General features: G+C 41.3%; 1 long non-coding RNA gene across 1 annotated transcript; it reads left to right on the forward strand.

Annotated features, from left to right (window-relative positions):
• The first annotated feature begins 1,430 nt into the window (after positions 1-1,430).
• On the forward strand, positions 1,431-11,491 carry LOC311082634. Its single transcript, XR_014606149.1, has 2 exons — positions 1,431-7,719; positions 10,259-11,491. It is a non-coding gene; the product is annotated as an uncharacterized lncRNA (long non-coding RNA).
• The last annotated feature ends 212 nt before the right edge of the window (positions 11,492-11,703 follow it).

Genomic DNA, 11,703 nt, shown 5'->3' on the forward strand with positions numbered 1-11,703 from the left:
ATTCTCTCTCTCTCTCTCTCTCTCTCTCTCTCTCTCTCTCTCTCTCTCTCTCTCTCTCTCTCTCTCTCTCTCTCTGTGCTTTCATTTTGCACGCTGACTGATCCATTCTGCCTCTCTCATGACTGTCAAAATATTTGAGCTCGTCGGGTGTTTGAGAACCACCCATATATATATCATTTTCTATTACCTGGTATTTTATCCTTTATATATATTTATTTATATATCCTTTATATAAGTTTATATACGTTTTGTAAGGATTTTCTTCTTTAATCGTTTTAAATTGATTGCCTTATTCTATATTTACTTTTCCCCCCTTCTCCTTCTTTTGGGACAATATGTTTTACTCTTGACCTCTGGCCGATATATAATGTTGTATGTCTCAGCGCCTGAGTGGACGTCCAGAGTGGCTTTAGTAATAACAGTGGAAGATTGCTTACATTAGCAGGAAGTCTCTTGCCCTTAGATCAAACTTTATAAGCAGACTGAAGTGTCCCATTTTTCCCATAGACTTTGGTGTCCTCTCAGTCCCCCCACATTAGAACAGATACTTGTATTAAACCTCTGACAGTATTGCATTCTCAGCACTTCTTTTTAGGATTCCCAGCATGTAACATTTCTCAGGAAGTCAAGGGGAGCAATTGCGTCTGTTTATGTGAGTGTGTTAATAATTTCACCTCCGTGTACTTATAGTCTATTTATTATTCTCTGCATGAAGAGAGGTATAATGAAGATATGAGAAATTAATGACACAGAGCCGTCGCTGGATTGTTCAGTGTAAAACAAGGAAAGTCGTGTTTCTTGTGCCCTCTCTTCTTGTTAACAAAAACATTGATAGCCCAATTTACAAAAGGTGTATTACGGGCACATTAAGTGACATATGATACTTAGGACATGGAAACTGAAATGTATAATGTGCTTCCAAACTTTTAAAGCATTCAACATGCTGCACTGAAAATGTTCTGTAAAATATCTGAATACACTTTATTTCGATAGTCCACTTTAAACAGCGTAAGTAACTTTGTAACTACATGCCAACTAACTCTCATTAATTTGCAACTACATGTCAACTAACTCTCATTAGAGTATTAGTAGATTGTTAATTAAGTGCAGGCCCGCCCCTATCCGTATGGTTATTCAGTGAACATATTAAGAGCAAAAACGTCTCGGTTACGTATGTAACCCTCGTTCTCTGAAGGAGGGAATGGAGACATAGTTTGACATACCGTACTGGGGTGCGTTTCCCGAAAGCATCGTTAGCCAACTATGGTCGCAAGTTCCCTCGTTACCAATAGAGTTCAATGGACATTGCGATGAACTTGCGACCATAGTTGGCCAACGATGCTTTCGGGAAACGCACCCCTGATTGGGATCGCTTTGAGAGACCAATCTATTTCGAGTTTAATAAAACAAGCCAATCTACATTGGCATGCTATAATTGCAGCGCGAGCTTATAATGAGCATCAGGTGCGTCGCGTCTTTGTTTTTCCGCTGAGGAGCAGAGCGGAGCCCGCAGTCAGCGGTAGTCCAGCTATAGTGGCGACGGGACTATGTCTCCGTTCTCTCCTTCTGGGAACGAGGGTTACATACGTAACCGAGACGTTCCCTTTCGGTTCGGTCACATTCAACGTAATCGGATGTACCGTACTGATTGGGATCCCAATTAACATGCCACCTAGTGCTGCCACCTTCCAGTGCCTAGCGAAAGCCTCCTGATCCCCCCACATTTATTGAGGCGGAGATGAGACAGGGCTTAGGCCAGGGAAGTCCACTGCTGTTCCGCATGACCCACTCAGACAGACTTGGATAACACTGGGCAAGCGTGCCTTTTCGGTGGAAAGGGAGACGCTGCGGAAGCCAGTAGGGATCACAACATGTGGGACCCAGCCAAGAACAGCTTCCACCAATGCATACGAGTGTTAGACCTGGCATCGGACGCTCCGTCACATGCCGAGGGGTGTGGAGGAACTCAACAGGGTTCGGCTAATGAGGAACTCTACTGGAGCAAGAATTGCGCACATATCCAGTCCATAGGAGGGGAATGGCGTAGCAAGCTGACACTTCGAGCAGGGCTTACGGGTGTTGACTGGCTTCAATGGGAAGAGAGCACACGGGAAGATACTGGCTCGACACGTAGGCTATAGAATCTAGCGAACATGTTTGGTGTCGCCAAGCCCGCAGCTCTACAAATATCTGTCAGCGAGGCACCCTGTGCCAGAGCCCAGAAATAAGCTACACTCCGAGTGGAGTGGGCTCGCAACCCGGGGGGGCATGGTGCGTCTTGGGATTGATATGCCAAGACGATGGCATCCACTTTCCAGTGGGCCAACCTCTGCTTGGAGACAACCTTTCCCTTCTGCTGACCTCCGTAACAGACAAAGAGCTAGTCTGAGGTCCTGAGGGTTTGCGTTCTGTCCACGTACAGGGACAGAGAAAAGCCAGGGCAGGGTCTGCCTCCTCTGGGGGCAGCGTTTGCAGGTTGACCACCTGGTCCCGAAAGGGAGAGGTAGGAACCTTGGGCACATGTCCAGGACGGGGTCTCAGGATTACGTGAGAGTTGGCCGGCCTGAATTCCAGGCACGATTCGTCGACCAAAAATGCGTGCAGTTCCCCTGTCTTTCAGGTCGATTGCTGAAAACCAACTTCGGTGACGGATGCATTCGAAAATGCGTTTCTGCGTTAGCATCTTGAATAGAAGCTTGTAAAGGGCCCGATTCAAGAGACGCAGGTCCAAGATTGGCGGAACATAATTGATTCAACAAAGGTTTCTCCGCCCGGCCCTCCTCCAGGGAAGAGCAGCTGACTCTGGGTCGCCTGTCTCAGTGCTGCTGAGACAGGTGGTGCCGTCTGAGTTTTGTTGTTTTTTTGCATGGGGACTGACACCCATGGCGAATAGACTGAGGGGCAGCCCCCGAGTGACTCAGGTAGCACATCGGGGAAAGCTCTTGGTTACCTCAGCCTGCTTCTGAACTATGGAGAACCGCTGGGCACAGTCTCCAACAGTGTCGCAGAAAAAGGCCACCTCGTGAGATGGGAGCATCGAGAAAGCTCCTCGCACCTCTGCAAGGTTTAGCCAGGGGGCGCTCCTGGACCACCAGGGTGGACATCGTATGGCCGAGGGCCAGCGCTGTGACTTTAATCATGGTTAGTCCCCATGCGCAGCTCAACCCCGACTCAGAACTACCCTTGTGCATTATGAGTGTTTTGGCCTTCCACCGTACTTGCAGGGTGGCCATCACAGGCGGTCTGCAGTAGCACAGCTGAATTCAAGTCTGAATCCAATTCAGCATGAGCACACACACCATTATAGTTGGAAGCTCAGCATCATCTTCATTTTCAAAGCGTAACAGCCCTCTGTCCGATGCAGTGATCGACATCTGATCCTCCCATGGAGCCCCGAATGAAATGCTAGGTCCCTCATGAGAAGGACCAGCAATCCCATCCGGAAGCTGCCAGGCATATGAGACAGTGAACATGGCCATCAAACTCGATGGCACGCGGCACGCTGAACGCTCAAGTCCTTATGAGACAGGCAAGACGAACAATATGCCGACGTGGTCTTGCTCTCATGAGAGAACATGAACCACCCACGAACACAGTCTCAGCATTTTTGCGATGCGATAGAGGAGTGAGGGGCCCACAGGGATTGGTTACCGGGTGGGGATGCCCTCTCTGTAATCCTCAGGTCACCCTGTCTATTCGGTGAAGTAGCCCTTTTCTGGTGCACTTTACAAGAAAGGTGAGACGATCAACGTGCCGATGTGGTCATGCTCTCATGAGAGAACATGAACCACCCACGAACACAGTCTCAGCATGCTTTAAGCCCAGGCATGTGAAACAGTGATCATAGCTGTCAAATGAGGATAGGAAACGACCGCATCCAGAAATAGACGGTTTGAATGACATCTTGAAAAAGACGCAGTGTCAAACCGTGTATCCTCTTTCAGGAAACAGAGATAAGATTGCAGAGCAGGAAAAGTACAACCGCTCGGCTCCAAATCGAAAAGCAAAGATGCGATGCACCTTCTGCTCATTATATGCTCGCACTGTGAGGCAGAGCAGCTGATGCAATTATCGCATGCCACTGTGCAATGGCTCGTTTTATTACACTCAAAGTAGATTGGTCTCTCAAAGCGATCCCAATCAGTACGGTACGTCCGACTACGTCGAACGTGACTGAACTGAAAGGAACATTATTTCTGTGGATTTGGCCATTCACGTATTGCATAACGTCTTCAGCAGCATTTACTTCACAGGAACAATAATCTCTACTACAATAATCTCTACAATGGTAACTTTAAAAAACGTTATCTTCAAAATATGATTCAGAAACTTTGCTGGGCTAGACCTTCAACTGGCCTCTGACGTGAGACTATAGCAAGCAATTTTCTCACTCAAACCACTGCCTGCTGCTGTTTCTGATTGTTTTTAGAGGGAAAAGCAGCCCATAACTGCTGGTCCAGGATCTGTTTTCTCCGTATCTGGCAAACAATCCAGTGCGTATCTGTGTTTGCGCCCTGGAGAACGTCAAAGGTTTCTATTTGTAATGCCCTCCTTTCTGGTTTACCAAAGACTACAATTAATCAACTACAATTAAGACAAAACTATACTATATAACATCTATACTAAAGTCATTACACTGGTTATGTCACGCAACAGAAGGGAACAGACAGGTGAGTGAAAGCAATATGTTCTTTATTGAATGCAGAGTTGATGGCGGGAACCAGGAAATGGTGAGTAGATGACGACAGGTGAATGTAGATGGTTACTTAGCTGGCTGTTAACTGATGTTTGGTTTCAATGCAGACGGTGAAGAGATGAGACAGCAGGCGAACTGGATCTGAAAGACTGATGAAGGCAGACGGAAGACAGAAGACTGGATATCGAATTGGCGATCTCAGGTGAGTATGCTCAGGTGAGTATGCTCAGGTAGGTATTCAGGGTGATAGTCTGTACGTCTATGTAGAACTGACGAGACCAGACCCTGATGTGAGGGTGATGCAGGTATATATAGGGTGTGTTGATAAGGGAGTGCATGTGCAGGGAATCAGTATACTGGTGATGATTGACTGAGTGCAGGTGGGGACCAGGAGGGATGCTGGGAAATGTAATTCTGACGGGTACCGTGCTGGTGACTGGTGACTGTGACAGGTTACCTGTTAATTTTTGTGTTGATTTTAAAATCATTTTATTCGTTTTTAAGGCATTGCATGAATTTGCTTCAGACTATCTTTCAAAAATGCTCACAGTATAGGAACCTGTAAGGACTCTAGATCCTCAGATTCTTTTCTTTTAATAGAACCACAAAGTAGAACTTAAAGATTTGGTGAAGCTGCTTTTAGCCGTTATGCTCCCCGCCTCTGGAATAACCTTTCCAGAGGACGTAAGACATGCTGAAAATATTAATAGTTTTAAGTCTAAATTAAAAACATATTTCTTTAGTCTGGCCTTCGTGTAATATCTTATAATGCTTTTTATATGTTTCATATATTTTTCTTCATTTTTAGTTATTTTATGCCTTAGTTAATCCTTATAAACTTTAATCTTATTTTTGTATTTTACTGGGTCTACTATATATTGTATATATTGTTTCTTTTTTTTTGCCTGTAAAGCACTTTGAACTGCATTGATTTGTTGCAGTGGCCAATCAGAGGTGTTTAAGTTAGCATTGAACAAATACTCCGGCATTTTGAGCAGTGAGTGGATTCTGAGTTCTGCACTCTCACAAATCCTCTCATTTTAACAAACAATTATGTACAAAAGCGATTCATTGTGCAGTCATTGTGAGATCATAATTAACTAAAATGAGTGACAGCTTTTTAGTGATCATAAAGGGAGCGATCTTTGCACGTTTTCTACCATGCCAAATCCTGCTTACAGTATGCTTGCTTTTCTGTTAAAATTAACAGTGGTTTGTGAACGTAGATGCTTTAATAAAAAAATAATTGATCAGGAGCTTTTTTGCTGGTATTGTTTAGGTTTTGCGGTGACACGTCACTTGAAACTATTTCAAGGAAATCTATTTAAATGTGCTTTTAACGGGAAGCGAGCCAAAATTTCATATTTAATGCACTATTACACAATCACTCGGAGAACCACAACCTTCAAATGGTGAGTACAGTCTTCTTTGGGACTTTAGTATGCTACAGATCATTATTTGGAATGTATTTTTTATTTTTATTTTTATTTTTATTGTTGTTGTTGGTGGAATTGATGATCTTTTGTGACTCTTCGTATTTACGAAGTAGGCATAATGCAAATGGGTTTTGATATTGTTTTAATTTATAACATTGTGTATTTCATTTATAATAAATGTGAAATAGTGAATTTCTGTTTCTCAAATATCCATTCTCAAATAATGGTCTGAACCATTTTAATCACAAATCACTGGTCAGAAAATTAGCAATAATTGCACAAATACTGTAGATAAAGAAACTTAGCACAGAATAGCCTTCCCAAACTTACAGACAGCTTTTTACTGGAAGAAGAGTCAGATGTTGTTCTACTCAATGTTGATAGCTTCAAAGAGTTCATGAGTAGTTTAAAAATGTCTCCCAATTAGTTTGAGTTTAACGTGAGACCAAATATTCACTATAGGGTCAAAACATGAGCCTGATGGACTTCTTGGTTGTCTTTACAATTTAGGCAGGAGCATTGTCTTTTTGAAAAATAACATCTGATCATACCTCATTATAACAACTTTTCAATTGTGGGAATCAAGCCATTCTGCAATATTCTCCTGTACTCAAAAGCATTGAATGATATTTCACAGTGAAGTATCTCACCAATAACAGCTGCTAAAAAGGCCCCCCACACAATGACACGTCTTCATCCATGCTTCCCTGTGGTAGAGATGCATTTATTATTACTTGTATTACTCATCACTCCACAAAACTCTGCTGAACCACTCTGAATCAAACTTCCAATATTCTGCCAAAAACGTCAATGTGTCTTTGATGTTTGTATGAGACAGCACTTGCTTTTTAAGTCATGCATTTGCTTAAATTTGTCTAAATTCCTAACTTTTTTTTTTTTTTTTTTTTCAGGAATGTATATGTTCTGACGATGGCCCTGGGTTGGGGTTAATAGAATAAGGGGTTTGGGTTAGTAGAATAAGTTGACATGTACTTGCAAAGTTACTTATAGTCGGTAGAATATCTGTTGGGGTCCATCAAAATAAAGTGCAGATATTAAGCAGACAGTTTACTACTCTAATGACTGGTATAGACATGTAGTTGCAAAGTTACTTATAGAATTTCTATAGTGGACTATCAAAATACATCTCTAAATACATTTGAACTCAAAATAGACTTTACTGCGTTTACTTTCACAGTAAGCATTTTTAAACACACACTTGGGCATCATATATTTCAATTGGTTTAGCATGGGCTACTTGCTGACTGACCACATAAGCAGAGTTTAATATCTCTGTTAGCACAAGCTCCTTTTCTGCCTCCTTCTCGGAAGAGTGGAGAGGACAGACGAGGGGGGATCAACATCAACATCGAGTGATGAATGTCTTTAGACGGAAGAGTCATGCAGGATGTCCTTGACATTAATCAAAACTTTCTCTCTCTCTCTCTCTCTCTCTCTCTCTCTCTCTCTCTCTCTCTTTTGTTTGTTTGGTAAGCTGGGCTGTTGTGGCATCTCTTCACTCATGTCCACTGATAGCTTGACTTTAACGAAATCATTCATCAGGGAAAGTGGGCTGTGCTGTTTCAGGTATGTATGCTACATTTTTAAGTAATTTTCTGTTTGTTAGACATTTTTGTGGGATTTTTCAAAGATGCTACATCCAGACGCTCAATACTGATCAATTACTACTTTTTTTTTTCTTTTTCTTTTTCTTTTTTACAAATTGTAATTTAGTAAATGCTAATAAAAAGAAACAAGCAAACTAACAAGATTCATTGATTGATTGATTGATAAAAACGCATTTTTATTAACCAGAAATATCGAAAATATTGAAAATATTTATGAATGAAAATTTAATTCAGTTATTCCTATATATATTTTTTTTTTACTCCTGCAGTGATTATATTTGCACTTTTCTATAATTTTCTATCATTACAATGTTCTGTGCATTTTTTTCATCCAAAAATGAAGTCATCTAGCCTGGATGCCAGCCGAACTTAGCCCCGCCCACAAAATTTTTAGGTCGGGAAGTTCGGTCTGGACTCGTTCCGTTGAGGAGCTATCATGCCCGAACAAAAATTGTTCGGACCAATCAAATTGTCAGGGCGGGCTTTATACGATGATGGACAGATGAGCAACGGTAACGTAATCATCCACGTCATCAACGAGCGCTTGGGTTGAATTCAAATGACTGCCGCTGAAGAATTGCGATTTCACGAGTTCACGCTTACAAATAAGTCAGATAGAATAAATGCATATTTGGCGTGCTGTCCGAGGAGAGGCTTCGGGCTCGGTATTCGGCCCGAACCCAAAGTACTCCCCCCGTATTCCTGGCTGTGGAAGAACAAGCCGAGAGTGAGTGGAGGGATGCTGAAAACTGTCAAGGAATGTTAGGTGAGTTGACAGAGTGAATAAATATATGCTTCCTCTCATGCTGATAGTGTAGACCGTAGACGGTTGATTGGATTGATTATTTGAATGTGCTCCTCCTGAACTTTGTTTATAAAACATCATGTGTAGATTCCGCCATCGCGTCTGTTATAGAAGATATCGACAGCGCATTAATTTTAAAAGAGGAACAGAGAACCGCGATCGGAAACATGAATGAAAAACATACGTCACTTACTCCGTTGCTCTGATTGGTTGTAGGTCTATCCAATTGAGTGCAGAGGCATTTTTTTTCCTGGTTCGGTTGAAACACGCCCCATAATCAAAGCTCAATGGAGCAGTATCAGACTCACATTCTGACTAGAATCTGAGTATGACGACGTCAGGCTAGAAGTCATCATTTACTAACACTGAAAGAATAATTGTGGTGTAGGAATTACAATTTTCACAAAAAAAATTGCTTTAATATAAAATATTTACAACAAAAGTAGCACATTGTAGAAAGATAAGTAGAAAGCCTGAAATAGTATTTTCTTGTCAAATGTACAAAACACACTCATATAGGCCTATATATTTTTCTTCTTCTGTAAAACACAAAAGGATGAGAGGATGATGGTTGAAACTGTCAAGCATCCAAAAGCACATGAAAGTATCATACATATAGTCCATGCAATTCATGTGCTACAGTCCAAGTATTCTGAGGCCATTTGATATATTTGTGTCATAAACAACCGTGTAAATCCAATACTCTGAGATAAAGAAATGTGTTGACCTTTGTTGCCGTAACAAAAAGAAGTATGTGTACCTGGTCAGTCTATGAAGAACATGTCCTTATGCAATTTGTTTCTGACATTTCCATTTTAGTGCCTGTATAAATAGCACAGGTCTAATTAAAGCATCTGACCAACAGATATAAACAGAAAATAATGAAGAAAGCCAGGAAACACTTAACCCTGTCAGAAGTTTATGGTTTATCAAGTACATCAGCAAATCAGAAGTAGAAATGCGATGAATATGGAAGATATTACCATTGTAATGTTGCCATGTATATGTTGTCAGTGCATAACCTTGATGAACACATGGGGTCTGCTTTCAGTCAGACACAGCACATTAGAAACGGATACCAGCTTTTAAAAGAAATCGGAATATTGTTCCATGAATATGATGCATCTTTCAATCATCTCAGAGGTACACAGTTTACTTCGTTGAACTGCCCAAACGCACAGTGTCTAAACAGAGCAAGGATGATTTATGTGGCCTACAGTCTGAGATAACTGTTTATCAGTACAAAACTATGGGAGGACTGTTTTATACAAGCCAAAAACACTCAACGCTCATCTATTTTTTATATACGGCCCCAGAGGTTCCACGGACAGGAAAGCACCACAAGTTGAGAAATTCCCACGTTTTTCAAACTGAACCTCTAGGCTGCATTTTTGAGCCACAGTGATTGGTTTGATGCCATTATTTCTCTCTGTGAGTTTCATTTGGCTGTCTTCATGAAAGGATCAGTGCTCTTTTAGGAACTCGCATATAGTAAAAAATGACATCGATCTACAAGACTTGTCTAAATAAAATTGCTGTTCATCATCCCTGGATGATGTATTACTTAAAAGCATTTTATTGTAAACATTATTCCTACAGTATAAGCACATTATAGGGTAAACAAGTTATTCAGTGATAAAATGTGGTCTGCAACAATATAGCACATGTATTTTCTAATCCCTTTAACTTTCAGCAGCAAATCTACATACTGTCAAAGAGTGTCAAGACCATATCAAGCAGAAAAAATCCAACCCGGAGGAGGGCAGGTGAAAAAAAAAAAAAGTGTGCCACATTGTGCATTCCCTTGATCAAACACTCGTGGTGAAGGGGCTTGGCCAGGGCTTGACAAACAAATGACAGGAAATGACAGACGTTGAGGAAACACCTCAGCGCGACCTGATGCTAATCGGAGCAAGACTGTGGATGTGGCAGCCCTGATATCACCTATCAGCACTGGAGGCAACTCATATGGAGAGAACGCTTTACATCCTTGTCATTTTGAACAAACAACACCTCCAAACACCAGATAGGACACCATTGTCAGCTCTGTCTGATCTGATCTGTCCATCAATCGGTGGTGTGTGAGTGTGTGTGAAGAGGGAATTAAGGGAAGGAAGCTGGCAAGGGTGAATAATAAGAAAAGCACAGATGCTAGACGTGCCCACCTGTTCATAAATTAATTAATCACAAGACTTATGATACTATTCTGTCTGTAAAGTAAGGATGATACCACTTTTTTATTTTCAGACCCAAACGACGTGCTATCTAGGTCATTTTCACTGTATTGATACCAGCTGGATTAAATTGAATATTTTTGCAAGAATTACATTTGTACCTATCGCCAATTAGTAGGATATTCTGATTTGGTTTATCGTTTAAGTGAAGTGAAGTGACGTGACGTGAAGGCCAAGTTAGGCAAACCATACTCGGAATTTGTCCTCTTCATTTAACCCATCCAAGTTAGTGAACACACATTAGGAGCAGTGAGCAGTGAACACACACACACACACACACACACACACACACACGGCACAGTGGCTGTTTAAGCAGTTTAAGACCATTTACAGACCATTACAGACCATTTTATATGCCAACTTTTAATAATATTAAAAAAACAAATAAACTAAATGTCACATTTGTCATTGTTTCATGTGAAATAACTCCAGATGTAGTTTCTCTTTCATGACTACTGGTAGGAGACAGTCTCTCTATTTGTGTTTTTGTTCACTTTCTGTTTGTGTTCAGGTGAGCCGAAGAGGAAGTAGTTCCTATCCTACACAATTCCTACTAACAACATTCATTTTTTTTCCACTTCAAATCTTATTTCTAATCATATGCATTAATCGTGAAGTTAAATTAACCCATGTACTGTATATTAATTAACACTCTTAATGAATATTTATAACTAATAAAACTCTGAATAGTGGTGTCGCTGTTTCTTGAATGTATACATTCTTATCTTGACTTTGTTGTGCATTAACCATAAACATGTGTGACCATATATTCACTTCAATGTGAAAAGGTCTCCTCATTTGCATGCAGTGCTCATTTTGGGGCGTTGGTGGTTTGGGGTTGGGCCCTGCTTGCAACATGCAGCATAACATGCTAGTGTGTGTGGGTGGCCCAAGTGCCTCTCCT

Source organism: Abramis brama (assembly GCF_963993115.1).
Source record: "Abramis brama genome assembly, chromosome: 5".
In the NCBI taxonomy this organism is placed as follows: Eukaryota; Metazoa; Chordata; class Actinopteri; order Cypriniformes; family Leuciscidae; genus Abramis; species Abramis brama.